This window comes from Vidua chalybeata, chromosome 16 (assembly GCF_026979565.1).
Source record: "Vidua chalybeata isolate OUT-0048 chromosome 16, bVidCha1 merged haplotype, whole genome shotgun sequence".
NCBI classification, from domain to species: Eukaryota; Metazoa; Chordata; class Aves; order Passeriformes; family Viduidae; genus Vidua; species Vidua chalybeata.
In genome coordinates this window covers 11545831-11562578 of record NC_071545.1, presented here as the reverse complement: position 1 = coordinate 11562578, position 16748 = coordinate 11545831, and the positions used below count along the sequence as shown (strand labels likewise).

At 43.5% G+C, this 16748-nt stretch overlaps 1 protein-coding gene across 2 annotated transcripts in view; it reads right to left on the bottom strand.

The window, feature by feature from the left end:
* ELFN1 (extracellular leucine rich repeat and fibronectin type III domain containing 1) overlaps positions 1–16748 on the bottom strand; it is a 103452-nt gene that overhangs the window by 44290 nt on the left and 42414 nt on the right. For both annotated transcript variants that reach the window (XM_053957984.1, XM_053957985.1), the window contains exon 3: positions 1664–1798. The gene's annotated coding sequence lies outside the window, so the exon portion shown is untranslated. The remainder of the gene's footprint in view (positions 1–1663; positions 1799–16748) is intronic.

Sequence of the window (16748 nt, the reverse complement as noted above, 5' to 3'; positions counted from 1 at the left end):
GGCAGGCACGAAGCTTTCTCTGCAAGGCCCCTTTTACATCTTAGGTTACTCAGTGCTGGATGGTGGAACACTCCATTGTGAAATCCCTGCAGGAGCCTTTGATGCCAGCATCTTCCAGACGAGATGCAGAGCTTATCAGCTCAAATAACACAACTGTCTTTTATCCTTTGTGTCCCGAGCCTGCTGTTTTGGCACTTATATTTGTAATTCATTGCCTGGCTCTGGGTCTGGATCCATCTGGACAGGCAAAGTGTCTATCTGTCTGCATTGCTGAGATATTTGTGTCTGCCCCAAGGGACCTGAGCACCTAAGCTCTGCTTATCTTCATTGATGCTTAGGTTCCTAATTGGTTAAAAGTCATTTTGGAAAGGTGGTCTTAAGGGCTGTAGGCTTGTAGATGCTTTCAAAATGACTTCCCCCAGGCCAGGCTGTCCATCTTTCCCTGGGAGTGCATCCCTGGTCTGGTCTGGCTTCCAGACATGCCTGTGTGCCTCCAACTCTGCTGTCCCTCCCTTCCAGATCAGTGCCAGCCCACAGACCTGCCCGCCTTTCACCAGCACTACATTTTCTTCAAAAAAGGACAAATGAGGTGGAAGAAGAAAAGGTGAAAACATGATAATAGCTGTGGGAAAAGGCCGCCGCTAAAGATTTGACAATGCTGGAAATAGAGGCTCAGAGAAAAGTTTTTCTCCAAAAATTATTCTTTTCAATCTCAACAGCACACTGAAGAGAAGTTAAGGCACACTTTTTAACACCTTTTGTACTCAAATTCGAAATTCACCTGTCTAACCAAGCAATAACAGAAATAATCTTTTTTTTATCCAGCTGCACATTTTGCTACAGAAATTTGTTTCCATTAAGCTATTCCCTTTTGTCCTCTTAGAAAGCATCTTTTAAATAATAACAGTGTAAAAAAAATACACACTACCCAAAAAACTCAACCCTGTCAACCGTGCACTTTTATACAAAAGTTATCTCCTTCTTTCAATGGACTGATGAAAACCCTTTTCATAATGTCAAGGTGGAGATGAGGAAGAGAGAGAAAATTTCAAAGTGGCCAGCACAGCCAGTCATTTGAACAGAGAACATGGGGCAAAATCTGGTCTTAGAAAATTGAGCTACATCTCCAACATGAACCAAATATTCTTTTTCTGCTTTGTAAAACAGAATTTTGTAGAAGCTGGGATGGAGGCACACACTGCACTTCTCATCTGCAGGGGAGAAATAATGTGCTTTTTCTTTATTCCCTAAATCTCAAAAGAAGAATGTGAATTCAACCTTTAAAAAAATAAAAATTAAATATGCAACCATGATAAGTCTCACTGCTGCCAAGCTTTCAGGAGTGCAGCAGGCACAGCTCAGCTGCTCAGGGATTCCTCAGGAAGGTCAGCACTAGGAGAAGAGTCCCACCAGGAGCCACCCCATGGTCAGCAATGTGAGAAACACAACCCTGGCTCGCTGAGGTGTCTGCATCACACTCTTTCCTACTGGGAATGAGTGCCATGAGGCTCCCCTTCACCACCCACTCCTGGGGAGCATTTCCCAGCACTCAGCCCTCTCCAGAAAGACCTGCTCCATCCTGCTGCCTCTCTCCCACAGGCAGCTGTCTCACACCAGCTACTCCTCTCACTCCAGAGATGCCATGGACAAGGCCACCCCTCACCTCTGAGCCTGTGTGTCACTGCTGGTCCCAGCCACAGTCCTGAATGTCTCCTAGTTGTTGTCCTCAGGGGCTGGGAGGCACACTGGACACGGCATTCAGGATCCCACGAGGTGGTCACCAAGCCTAGTATTTAAACTGCAAGGATAAAAGAGAAAGCATAAGAGGGAGTTTCACCAAAGGGGATAAAAGATTGATTGATGGCTTGATTAAATCTGAGCCACCCCAGGGACAGAACAGCTGCTTAAGCCATGGATCAAACACAGAGACACAGGGACCAGAGGTGAAGGGGAAGAAGACCCAGGGAGGCCCAAATGAGAGCAGCTGCTTAACAGAGTAACTAAAAGGGAAAAGAAATCCACTTGCCAGTGGATCTGGGAGAGTGAGAAATGCTGGAAGGGGACCTGGGACTGAAGTAAAAAGAATAGGACAAATGCCAGACAAAGATGGCAAAAGATGCAGGGAAGATGGATAGCTCTGGGCATGCCCAGGGCAGATGGTACAAAACATCAGTGCAGAGCTCCTGGAGGAGTGAGGAGCCACTGCCACCACCAGCACCAGCCACCCAGCACGTGCAGGTTTTAATAAGTTTAATAATCCTTGTTATACCTCAAGATCAGTCTCATAAATGTCTTTTGAAATCTTAAGTGTGATTTTATTGCTCTCAGTGGTCAGTTCCCACACCTTCATTGTTTTCCTATTACTTTTGGATGCCTGGCTGGCCAGGGCACTCTCTGCTTCCCACTGCTGTCAGCTGCTGCTCACCTGTGATGCCAAACAACCAGTACAGCAAGAAGAAATGACACTGAGTGTAACAGTACTCATCTTTGTGATACTCCATGTCTTGTTTTATTATCATCTACACAGTAACAATAATAGCAATATTGGTGACAACCATTTTGTTACTCCTCCTGTTAGTAATATTCAGACATGACCTAAGAGGTATTTCAGAAAGACAACACAAATCTGGTGCAAGATCCAGGAGAATGGGGCAGTTAATTAAATGTCAGAGTGATGGACAGAGCTGGGACAAGGCTGGAACAATATCAGAGAGCTGGACAACCTCTGACAAGCACAGGGAGATGGATGGATCTGGGACACGTCCCAGACCTCTCCCCCAGCAGACGCAGAACCCTCCTACCCCCCACACCATTAAACACAACATTGCTCCCTCTCTGTCACTGCTTCATTGACTTATGCAGGTGAGGAAATTTCCTGGGGAAAGCTGCCTTCCAAGCCATGTCACTGATCACAGCCTGATCTAGTGACATTTTTATACCTCCAAATTGTGCAAAGAAAATAAAGGGCAGCATTGAAAATGACAGTGTCTTAGAAGTGTGTTTTACCAGCGTATGTGTGAACTCACAGCAGGTAGGGGTTCATTTTGCAAAAGATTTCTTGTCATTTTTCCAAACTAGACATTCAGAAGAGAGGCAGGTGGTGACCAGGGAATATGGAGAGAGAATGGCAGCCGGAGGGTGTTCCAAAACTCCAAGAATATTAGAGAACAAAAGGAAGCCTGTGACAGATACTGGGCAATCTGTAAGTCATCAGGAAGAGTGCAGAGCATAATAGACTAATCAATCAGGCAGACAAGGGTGAAGTGTCACGGGGAGGCAATAGGTAGTTGGAGGTCAGTTGTGAAATATAATCTCTAAATTCGAAGGAGAAGATCAGTAGCACAAGAACAATGACAGGTGTTTGAATGCAGGTAGGTGAACGTTGGATTGTTGATTTCCAGGAGAGTAAATGTTGGATGGGAATATTATGGGGGTAAGGAAAAATAAGCTGGTATTTTAGAGACAGGCACATATTCTGTGAAGTGAAAGGCTGAGCTGGCAAGACTTTAAAGTACTGTTCCATTTCAGAAAATGCTGCTGGAAGACAGACAGTGGGGCTCCCTGGTGCTGGTTCCTCTGGGTTTCCAGACAAAGTTTATCAGGTTAGAAGCAAAACAAAAGAAAGTGATGCTTTTCCTAAGCATAAGTCCTGCAAATAACAGCTGGGATCTGAAAGCCAAGCCAGGCCCTTTCTAGCTGGTGCTTTCTCATCAGCATGAGTAATCTCTAATCTAGTTAGCTGAGATGCAGGGAAGTTATACACTGCCACACATGAGAAGATGGGGATTCTGCAGGTGAATTTAATTACTCCTTCCACAGAGAAAGGGGAGTCAATAAGGCACCACTCACCCTCCATTAGCTAACTGGGCTGCACAGGCCCAACAAGAAGCCAGGCAGCATCATTTACTGCTCTTTCTAAGCTAAGCAGGAATAGCCCCAAAGAAAACCCAAAGAAAAGCTTGGCTTAACATGAAGTAATTTCTACCAGCATTTTTCTGACCTTAACTGCATATTACAAAGGTGTCACACAGTCCTTCTAGTAACAGTTAGACCCAAGCAATTAGAGCTGAATGAACAATTCCTAATGAATAATTGTTTGGCAAACTTCACTTCATTTTATGCTCACAAAACATTCACACACAGATTGCAAAGTCCTCACGTCTCTTTGTCAATGGTTATAACTTGCTGTTTTTTTCCACTAAGCAAATAGCAAAGTAACAGTTCATTGAAAAAATCTACAATCAAGCACAGGCTGGGTGGATGGGTTATGCCAGACACGTGGTGCTGTTCCTCCAGTCCTTCCTCTAGGTGAGGGATCAGAGCAGCTCCAAGAAATGCGAATCGGGACTGTTACCTCTCTAGTTTGAAATTCCCTTTTGCCAAATCTGTCAGTGCTGGAGCACATTTACTGGACTGAGCCATGGATATGGGCAATGTGGGAAAGGAGCCAGCTCTGGTCCCTCTGTAACTGATGGAGACAGCCAGGTATCGTCAACACCACTGGAGAGCTATTCACCAAGGGCACACTGGTGAGCCTGGAGACCTTAAGATGATGACCCTGACTCCCTTAAACCCTTAAAACCACCTGCTTATCTCTCCTTGCCCAGTGCTGGCCAGGGCTGGGGAGAAAGTGGCACAGGAGGTGGGAGCACTGGTGAGGCTGGACCAAGGCTGGCAGCCGATCTGCTGGTGGCTGAAGAAGCTGAGAACAATGTGTGCTGTAACACCCAGGGGGATAAGGGAGTGTGGGGCAATAAATCAGGCTCTCCAAGCAGAGCACATTAGGAGATCAGTGGGACAGACATTAGACCAAAGGAGCAAACTCCAGAGAGACAGGAGCAATTCTTTTCCTCCTCCTTCTCCCTTGTTGCTAAGGATTTTTTTCTTCCCATTTAATACCATCCTCATTGTTTTTAAATGAACAGCAAAGCCAGTGGGTTCCACGTGGCATTAGCAATGTGTTTGTGAAAGGGAGAACGACTGGCTCCTAGCAGGATTTGATAAAAGCCTCTCCAAGTTCTGAGTGATTTACAGCTGGAGAAAACAAACACGGGCTGATACAAATGCAGAGAGAGGCAGAGCCGGCACTGACATCCAGGTACACTCAATTACCAATTCATCAGCCCAAGTGAACTTGAAGGGCTTTTCAAACTCTACATGGCTCTAAATTAAAGGAAATATTTAGATGGATAACGTTCTGCAGTGGGGGAGAAGAAGACTAATTTGTTGATGTTCAGCTCAGGAGCCCCAGCCTTTCATGGGCACAGGAAAGGGGTGCAGGTGGCAGCTCCCACTCCCCACATGGGACCAGGGAACAGGCCAAACATCAGGATGATGTTCACATACTGTGGCAAAGCTGTCAGCACACAGCTCTCTCTGTCTCCTCACCGTGCCAGTCCCCAAACAGATTTTTTTTTTTTTCCCATCTCTAAAAACTTTGCTTTTACCTGCCCTGGAGGTAATCATGGCAAAGCTGTGAAAATAACCAATCTTTTGGTTCGTTGGTTGAACAAAAAAAAAAAGAGGAAAAAAAAAATCACTGCACAGTGACCCCAAATTGGAACTGTCCAGGGTCTCCACAGCAAAATATATATAAATACATATATAAAAAAGATATAGATGTATGATCAAACAATGGTTTAATTCAATCTGAAACTAACTCATGGGGAATGTCATTTTTCCCTCCATCCCCTGCCCAGAAAGCCATTTTCTTCACGAGAAGAGATGATTTACAGCTCCACGCTCCAGCAGCACTGACACAGCCACAATGTTTGATATCTTCTCCTGTTCAATGAAGCTCCTCCGTGCTGGGGCACGGGGCCCTTCAGTGCTATTCTGATACAAACTCTGGCAGCTGGGGGTAGGAACAGAAGGAGTCCGGCTGCTGAGAGACTGCAGGGAACTCTTTGTTAGTTGTTCATGCAGAAACTGTTTTGATTTCAGTGTCTAATTGATATCTTGGGGAAATCTTTACAAAAGACAGTGCATCCTCCCCAGAGCCCACCTGTGTGTGCTCAGTTGAGGGGCCCCACGCTGCCAGTGCTGATTGAGACCCAAGGCTGTGGGGTTGTCCCTGTTCCCCTGCTCCACGTCCTCGTCCCACAGGCTTGGAGAGCTGAACCAGCATGAGAGCCCTGGGACAGTTGGAAGGGTGGGTGCTGAGCTCCACTGCTGCTCAAATTTTTGGCAGACAGGAGACTTTGGAGAGTTCTGTGCTGTGATGTCTGTTCATCAGCAAGGAGAGCTGTGTCAGCCTCCAGTCTCTCTCAGGAGCAGGGACTGCCTGCATCCCTCTGGAAGCTGCCAGCATCATCCCTCCTCCTGCCAGAAGCAGCATCAAGCCCTGAATTTTCCACTGGATATCAGCCCTCCTCTTTCCTCTGGCCTCCTCCACAGACAGCAGCCATGGCTCACACATGCAGCTCCAAGGCTGGCTCTGAACTATTTAAAAGCACAGCAGGTATTTTAATTATTCACGTCAAGCGCGCCTGGCTTGCTAACAACTCTCTGAAGCTGTCATAGCTGCATGGGGTGGAGCAGAGCCCTGCCAGCAGCTTCCCATGGCCTGGCCTTGGGGCAAAGCCTGCCTCTGCAAAACAACCATGATCCAGTGCTGTCACTGAGGGCAGAGGGGGACACCTGGGTGAGGAGCACCCTGGCACATCTGTCCGGTTCTGTGGGCACTTGCCCACCCAGCCCATTGTCCAACCCCTGCCTGGCACTTTGCATCCTCCAGGCCAGGGGTATCAGCCAAATGCTTTGCTATTACTGCGAGCTGCTGTGCCCCACGCTGACAGATTAGCTCTCGTCGTATTTTAAGGGCACTGGAATTACCAAAATGCAAGGAAGAGGAGGGGTACTTATACAGCACAGCTGGGCAGATTCAGATGAAGGCACTGGAGGGGATGACACACTTCCTTGCTGCCTTGAGCTGCTCCCAGGGTTTGATGCAAGGAGCTGCTTTAGAAAACAAGCCCTTGCCAGCCTGCAGCAATGTCTTTATTTGCTTCTTCCTTCCCAGTACCATCAAAAATATTTGCTGCAATAGCATCACTCTTCTTAGAGACATTAGGAAGAGGTTCTTTACCCAGAGGGTGTTGGGCACTGGAACAGGCTCCCCAGGGAAGTGGTTGCAGCACCAAGCCTACCAGAATTCAAGAAAAGTTTGGATGACTCTCAGGTGCCTGGTGTGATTCTTGGGGTTGGTCATCTTGTGCAGGGCCAGGAGCTGGACTCAATGACCCTTCTGGACTCCTTCCAGCTCAGGATATTCTATGATTCTGACCCGCATTCCTCCTTGGCAGAACAAGCTCAGCTCCCTCAAGGTGAAATATGTGCAGATATACATGTAGAATATATCTTTGGCTGGAAGGAAGATAGCTTCTGTTGAAGAGAGCCACGTTCACCCCAGGCTCACAGAAGCTTTTCTCAGCTCTAGAATGCAGGTGAGGGGCAGAGAGAGGCATCTCACCTCCAGAAGCATCAGGGCTGGGGGTCCCTTCATTTTTACCCCACTGAGTCTCATTAAAGGTGAGCTTCCTTTAGGGACCTCAGGATTTCTATCTAAGGTTGATCTGTTTTCTTGGAGGTTCCTCTCAGTTATTTCTCTTATTTCTGGTAATTAAGAGGCTCTTCTTCCCTGCCTTTCCTCACCATTACCTCAAGGTAAATTTGGAGGATTTCCAAGAATATTCAGGACCTGCTTTCCCCCTCTCCAAAATGAGCAAGAGCCTCATGATGGTAACCTTGAGCTCCAGGGCTCTTCTCTATCAGCAACTCCCCATGGGCAAAGCCTGAGAGCAGAGAGGCCCCCACAAAAGCACATCCCCTGGTTGAAGAGCCAGGCTCCTCAAGCCTCCTGGACCATCAGAGCCAGCCCCTCTTTTTCTAACCTGCATGTTTTTTAATGCTAATTTCCACCACATGCCCAATTCGAAGCTCTAATAATGAACAACTGCTTTCTTCCTTTCCTTCTGATTTCATATTCATGAGTCAGGGTTTCCTGGCACTAAACGTAAATGCTAAACGGAAATCGCTGCACAGTGACACGTCTGTGTAGCTTCACTGTCCATTTATTTGCCTTTTCAAAGAGCTGCTGTGTTAAGCAAACATCTCTGCCTGGATCCTATCTGGAGGAGTTTGTCTGGTACGGCATGGTGCCTGCCGGGGTGGGGGAAGCGACTCGGTGTGATGGTGTCTCGCAGCTCTGTTTTTGCTCCAGGGTACTTCTTGTACAGTAGCTTGAGCTCGGTGAATATCTCAACCTTTTCTGGAATATTTTGCTTGAATCTTGGCAGGATGTGTTCAGCTCTGACACAGCGAGGGATGAAGCAAGGAAATCCCTGAGAGAAATACATCCACTGCTTGGGCTTGGACTCCACTGAGGGCTCCTGCAGGCAGCAGTGGGTAGATGTCTTGGCAGGGGAAGCAAAGAGGCACCTGTAACATCACTGGGCAAATTATTTTTTCTGGCAACTAGAAAATTCACACACACATGCAAACAACAAAAAGCAAAACAAAATCAATAAACAAACAAAACAAACAAACAAAATAACCCCAAACATTTCAGGCTTCATCCAAACTTCCTGACATCTTCCAAAAGAGAGAGACAAAAGACATCTTGAAAAAATGAATGTTTTCCATGAACCATATTGGTCAATATGTTTTCCAAGTATTTTCCTTGAAGAAAATACAACACTTCCATGTTGAAAAATACAACACTTCCATATTAAATTGAACTTTTAAAAGAGCAAGGGCAAAAAGTTATCTAAAAGTGAAAGTCAACAGAATTAAATCTTCACATATTTCAAGGTGAGCTGAGATGTTCTCCTCTGCAGAGATGCCAAAGCTGTGTAGTTTCCAAACCTTTTAACCTGTCTGGGATGGAAGCTTTAGGATCAGATTGGCACCCTCCTCTCCATCAGTTCACCCTGCCCATGCAGTAACACATCTGCCCACCTCTGCCAGGGAACCCTTTGTCCCCTTGGAGACATCATCATCCTCATCTATCTGCTCTGCAATCAATGGCAACAGGAACCACTGTCCTGGGGGCAAGGACAACCACACAGGGCTGGAGCTGGGTTGTGCTCCAAGAGCAGTGCTGGCCCCTGCTCCCTGGTCTCTCCATGGGAACACCAGCTGAAGGTGGCTTTGCTCTAAGTGCTGGGCTGGAAAGGGGAGCAGCCAATATCCAAGAACCCTGGATTGCTCTGCCAGCTTTGCTCCTACACTGGTCACCTCCATGGGGCAAGGTGGGCAGTGAGGAGCTGCAGTGGTGGACTGGGAACTGGCAACTCCAGCTCTCTGGTTGTCCAGAGCTGGAGGCTTTTCCTCCTTTCAGCTGCCTCCACTGTGGTTTCCTTCTCCAGGGCTCTGTGGATGCTCCTTATGATCTTGGTGCTCTGTTGCCTTCTGCAGTCATCCATTGCCTTTCCCTGTCTGCCTTTCCCAAATACTTTAACAAATGAGCTCATGGGAAGGCAAGAGAGAAGATGAGAGATGAATTTCAGACCACAAGAAATGAACTCACAAATGAGAGTGTTTGCAAGCACTATCTGAAGAGCTGCGCTCCTGCTCATGGAGAACGTCATGTGTGGCATGTGTTCAATCAAAGTAATCAATGGGGACCACATTTTGAATATTATCTACATGCAACAGACTCCTTGGGAGGAAATTATGCAGCAATATTTAATGGTAGCAATGGTTCAGCAAGTAACAGAAAGAAATATTCCTCAAAACACCATCAACTTCTCATGGATAACTCCCAGATGGGACTGAGGGTAAAAAACCCTTTCATTAAAAAGCTATTCAGTTATGGTAAAACTGCCATACGTGCCTCACTGAGATTCTGATTGTCAGTGACTTTAGCTTGAAAGCTGCTGTGAAATCAAAACTGCTTCCCATTTGAACGGGGGGGTGGAAATCAGTCCTTAGGGACCTGAAAGCACAGCTCGATCTCCTGCAGCTGAAGGTGTCTTACAGCTGGATGTCTAGGTTAAGGTAATTGTCTAGACTTCTTTTATCATCAGTGAACAGAGAGACGTGCACCAACCCCCAGAGAGTGATTCATTCTTCCTGTCTTAAACATCTATTTTTGGATGGGATGAATTGCACTCTGGAGGTGTTCAACTTTCTCCACTGACTGTGGAATCTGGATGATGAACTTGGCCTAGACACTTCACCTTTCCAGTGCTGAAACAGGGAGTGCTAGACCAGAGAAGACAATGCAAGTTATGCCAGTAATGGTGGTAGGTTGGGAGCACTTGGCCAACACCTACAGTGAACAGACACAAGAGAAGCAGTTCCCTCAGCAGACAGGAGATGCAGGAGGGGAAATCATCATAAGCATACCCTGGAGTGATCTCAGTATTTAAAAAAGACCTGAGGACATGCTGGTGCCTGATTATCTCATCTAGTTCTTTTATGTCATGCAAAAGGTACAGATTACATCCAATTGCTTTTAAAGTGTGACCTGCAAGTCATAATTTTGCAGTCCTAGGAGGTCTCTCAACTGTGTGCAACTCTCAAGGCAGTCTTCCTAAAAGACCAAGCCTTTTACTGAGTTTGGGCTTTCCTGAGATTAGCAATTCCAAACTTCTCCAAACCACCAATTTATTTCTGAGACACCACCTGTATTCTTCTACCCATCTTCCCAGTCTTGAATAGCCATGTATTGCAATTTTAAGGGTTTCCTTACAACCTGGAGAGCTATTTTGCAGACAGAAGTTTTCATGTCTCTGTTTAGCCATAGTCCAGGGTCAGTGCTAATGACCCACACTGCAAAAATAATCCTACTGTATTCTAGGAAGCTTCTTGCTATAAGTCTTCCATATATAAATGAGATTATTACCTTCCATGACTTCAGTGGGAGCCAGCTTTAGTCCTCTCAGAAGACCAGTTCTTAGTGCCAGCTCAGGTTTTAGATCTTAGAGCCATTGAAGCCACCTCCTAGAGCCATCCTGCCAAAACCTCTCCAGATTCCATTCCTGCTATATAACATGGACAGGTCATCTGTGCAAAACCCAGAAGTCAGGAATCAGGAACTCTAAAGGAAGACCAGATATTGCTATTTCAAAGATCAGCATGAGAAGAACAAGTAGGGAACTAAATGGCAGGAGAAGCCACGAGAGGAAGGCCAGGCTGCCATCCATATACAGCTTTCCAAAGGAAATGTTGCAGCTGGTTCTGAGCAGGGCAGACAAATTGCAAGAAGTATGTCAGGACCCTTCTCCAAAGCCAACAAATGTCGAGGAAGAGTGGGGATAAAATCAGTGAAAAGTTGTGAGTGCTAATTCACCAGGAGAGAGATTTGTGCTCTTTCCTGGGGCATGCTGCTGTCAGGAACGGGATGCAGCTGATGACAAAAAGCCCATGGCTGGAAGCCAAGGGGTTCCTTGGGGGCCAGGGAAATGCCTTGGAGACTTTAGCTCTCTACACCAACTGGCTTACACCTGTCAAAAAAAAATTCCCAGTATTTTTTCTTGACTCATCTGGAAAATCAAGATGGATCATTCATATTTAACAGGCTATTCGCAGTGCTCATGGGAACGTGTTCAAGACAAGGCAGAGCAAGACCTTCAGTTCACAGTGTGATACCAAAAGTAACTCAGACATGTGAAGGGAGCATCCACCTGTCTGTCCAGAAACAGGGAACACAGAGGATTCTTAGAGCCTAAGTGATACAGATTACCCTCCTGTGAATTGAACAGGTTCATTTAACAATATGACAGTCCAGCAGGACAGATAGCAATGCTTGGTTTCTCCTTTTCGACTTGGTTTCTCTTTTCCTTCCTGTTCCAACCACTGAGTTTCTTGGGACAAATTTGTACATCTCTGCCTCAATTTTCCTCTATTTAAAAAGAGATTAATGTGACAGGGAAGTGTTGGAGATCTCTTAAGGAAAGCCACCACATGAGATATTTTTCTATTTTAAATTGTGAAAATTGCTAGCCAAATGCTAGTTCTTAAATACAGCTGGTGAATATATAAGGAAAATTGATTTTTGCAAATGACTACATAATTTAAGTAAAAAGTCAATAATCATCTTCCATACCAACATTTAAATATTTGAGGAAAAACACTCAAATAATGATATCTTCTGGGTTCAGATTGTTCAGTGGAAAGAAGGGAACACACGGTATTAGACTCAATACTATGTTGACAGAGAACACAAATGTCAGTTTGACCATCTTAGAAAAGACATTTTAAAAGATATGAAATTAAATGACTCAGGATTACTCATGAGGACATTTTACATTAAGCAGTGAAAACTCTTATTTCAGGACAGTTTTTGGGATTGCTAACAATGCAAAGAAAATGCATTTGTGAAAAAGCTGCTTCCCTTGATAAAGAAACACAGGGACAACAAGTTCCAAAGATGAATACTGTAACTCAAAAGCAGGACAGAATGCTAAAGAGTCTAACAGAAATCTCAACAAATAATCAAGGGAAAAGGCAAAATCACAAATAAAATGGCCAAAGGAGACTTCCATGAAAGGGGCAGGAAGATAAAAGGGTTTGCTTTGTCTTATTATAAGGGAGTTTATATAAAATATAAAAAATATGGAAAATTTTCAGAACAAATGTAAAATTATTTTAATAAGAAGATGTAGCTCAGTTTGGAAAAAGGCAAAACCAAAAAAGCCCAACATTACAGTATCATACCAATGGTCAAAGGGTTGATAACATGCAATTTCTGGCAAAGGAATTAAATGTGACCAGCAGGCTCTACAGCCAGGCAGCCCTGGTCAGGTGTTAGTTCACTTTCCCAGCAGAAAGTTGCATTTCAACAAAGCTGAAATTTCTCATGACATGAATTAGTTCTGGCAAAATCATATTTTAAAATAATTAGGAATGTTTTGATAAACATTTCATTTGCAAGACTTCAGGAGAATTTTCCATTTCTATTTTTATCACATAACAAAATCTTTATACATTCATATCTAAATGACATTAAAATTAACCTAAATTATATTTTAATAATAACTTAATATTCTATTCAGAATGCAACCTAGTGTCAGAATCTTGTATTTTTCTGCAAGGTACAAATGTTTCTATTATCTCATTGCTAAATTTTCAGCCTTTCTAGCTATTTATTCCAGAACCTGTACTGTAACATAAGAAAAAGGCAAATTCTTGAAACCCTTAGGCATACTGTTGTTACTTTAATGTGAAACAAAAGGAAACCTATAAGTAAACGTATCTGCAGCCCACAGCATCAAACCAAAATATGAGCATCAGGGCTGTAAGTCTGCTAAACATCCTCAGCGTGCAGTGAACTGCATTCACTCAGCTTAGGTGAAGAAATAGGAATTTAAAAATACTTTTGGGTACAGGAACAGCACCTGACTTTGTAGAGTAGCCATTCTTTGTGAACCTTCCTCTTTTTCACCTCAGTTTGGTTTATATTTAGAAATACTATAAATATCATCTGTTTAATCAAATGAAAGAAATATTTTGATAGATCGTTCACTCATTTATTCTCCCCAAAAGAAAGGCTGCCGATAAGACTGTCTGTTTTCACTGCATCTGTTCACTTGGCAGGAGAAAATAATTTCAGTGGAAACATTGCAAAAAGCTACCCTTTCTACCCAGATGCTCTATTTCCATATTTCTGATGCCATCCTGCCTGCAACCACTTCTTTAGATTTACATGAATTAACTAGTGTAGGACAGACACCAGACTACAAAGTGCTCACAAAGTAACGATGGCTTTTGATGATGATTTTGGAAGTTCAATGGAAAAGCTCTAATCTCTTGTCCATGTACAAAAATAAACATTATGGGATGGGTTTAATACACCTAAAAGTTTCATCCCATACGGTGCTTTTGCATAAGTTTCAGAATGAAACTGCAAAGTAGAACAGAGGTTCCAACAAGGCAGCATTTGTACGAATTTCTTCCTTCATCATTTCCCCTCTTTCTTAGGGTTACTTCTGCAGCTATCCAAAATTCCTTTGTCATTTAAAAAAAAAGTGCAACCGTATCTATACAGGCCTTTATTAATAATAAAACTTACTGAGTTTTATTGAGTTTTATTTTTAAAACTTAATTTTTAAAACTTAATTTTTATTGTTTTAAAAATCAACCTCACAACTCTTTTTAGAGAAAACCAATATTAATCTTCAAGTTAAAGTACAGACCAGAAGAACAACAGATATTTGGGAGGTAAATTAGGAATAATGTGTATCTAATCAAAACTGGACATTCAACCTCTTTAGGTCTTTCCACAACCAAGCTGAAGGAATCTAGCAACAAGAAAAATTTGCAGTATAAATCTGCAGCCCTGTTCTGGCTCACCAGAGTAAATTGCACTGATTCAAAGTTTGTACAAGGCATAGAGGAAGGGGAAATTAACCATTTTGATCTCAGGGAATTGGCAAAAGATGCAACAAAATGCAATTTTCCACAATTATGATCCTTCTATTTTCTCCTAAAGCACAGTACTAGGAACACATCCTTGAAGATTACACAAAGCACTTAGGATTTGTAAGATAATAATGATTATATGGTGCAGCCAGGGAGTAGGATTTTACCTATTATTACCAAGCTTAAAAGAGAGGATCTAACTCTGCAGAAGTTTGATGGTAAATTCACATTCTTCTGGAGCACAGTGGCAGGCAGGAGAGCAAAAAAAAAAAAAAAATTTGTCACAGTTTCTAGCCTGTTTTATAGCATCCAGTTCTAACCACTGTCAAAATTTTTATAGACGTCAAGGAGCAGAGAGTAAAAGACAAAAAAAAAAAAAATCAGAAAAACAACGAAACAGTGAAAGGGGTTTTTTTGCCAATACCCCTTATCATGCAACAGTGCACTAACAGTCATATTGTACTAAACCACATGACCAGGAGAATTCTGCAGCCACTGGACAAAAAAACTCTTGGTAAAATCCTTGCAAGGTCTGAATTAAAAAATAAGCCATCAAGATAAAAGCAATTGCTTTCCAAATGGCCAGGCAAAAATGGATTGATATAACATGATCAAGTAGCTATTGCATGTAATTTTATGGCAAGTCTGTATAAAACTTAATATAGCCCCTATTGTGCCTCTTCCAGATTATGTTCTTGATGTAACTGGCTTCTGAGTAGTGCTGGAGAAACTGCAGTGGGGAAAGGCACTTCCAACATGTAATTTGGTTTTGTCCTAAAATACAGACATATTGTCAGGAAATAGTAACTGTTACCAAAAATACTGCTGGAATGAAAAATACCGTGGTTTTTCCAGTGGAAATAATCTTAGGAGAAGAAAATACCAAAATAGCCCACACTAAAACACAAAGTCCCTGCAAGAAGAACGTGCCCTGATTCAGCAAAACAGGTAAGAATGTGTTCATGCCAAGGGAGCTCTGCCCAGTGGAAATCATTTGGGTATGACAATTTTGTTTATGTCCCCTTAAAGTCAGCAGGCATAATGTACCACTCAATTGGGTGGTAGTAGAGAACCTTCATCTTCCCATGGCAGTTTGGGAGCTATGGCTTCAAATATTGGGAAAACGAAGACCTGAGAACATCATTCATCTGGGGAAAAAAAAAAAAAAAAAAGTGAAGAGCTGTAAAGCTCTGCAACACCTTTTCTCTGCATCATTCACAGCAAGAGAGGAGCAGAGGAATAGGTAATTTAAGAGGGATCTGCTCACTTGAAGATGTTGATAATCCATGGGATGTTTTGGGCTTTTGCCTTTTCCTGGTGCCAGCAGAGGCGACCAGAACCTCTTTGGACCCTCCTAGACGTGGAAAACTGATGTGTAAGGACAGAATTTAAGGAATCAGTTCTACTCTAACTCATGATCATGTGTGGCTTTGACACAGTTTGGAGGTCCCACACTTTGTGTCATTCAGATCTGAACTTCCACCGCTGGCCTCGGTGTGAGGTGTGAAGCACCTCTCCTGCCTCAAGGCTGCAGCTTGTGACCCTTCCTCAAACAAAGCAGAACTGCTCTCACTTCCCCTCTTGCAGGACAGGTCCTTAAATATTTACCTCAGAATCTGGATTTTCATTTTTGGCTCTTTGATCTTTTCTTTTTGTTAACTTTTCCCCCTCTTTAGTTATTCTGGAGTATTTAGTCTCATCCCACAGCTCCTGAGTGGATGAGTTAAGAATAAAATAACAACAAGGGGTGGGATTTTCCAAAGCACTCAGCATTGGCCTGACTCTATTCTCTTTGAAGTCAGCAGGAGTTTTGTTACCAGCTTCAATGGGAGCAGTTAAGCCAATGCTACACATTGTGAACGTGCATATTCATGAAGCAAGTAGGATTTGCTAATGGAACATGGATTCAAACGGCTGATAAGATTTTAGTGAAAAAGATACTTGAAATAAAAAACAAACAAACAAACAAAAAAACCCCAAGTAGTTCCATGAGCATCAGAACTATGAATTCCTGTTTTCTTTGAGCTTGATTGACTTGGGCACCAAGAAGGAGCACGGGCTGATTGAAGTCCTTCCTGTGGGTGGGGTGCTGAGATTTGTGCTCTCTCCCAAATGGATTCACCAGCATCAAATAAAGGCTCAGCACAACATGGCAGCTTTTTCCTCTGTAGAAGTAGGGCATCTCTCTTCTACCTCAGCCTGTCTGCTCAAACCTTGAGGGAACTTGCTATTTTTGAGACTGCTACCCTCTCTCAAATTCGGCTGGAGTTGGATAATGCACTTAAAAGTTGTGAGGCATATACACACAGGTATAAACACACTCCATGTGAGCATGAAATCCACGTTTTTGCAGGATCTGCAGGAAGGCAGATGTTAAGACT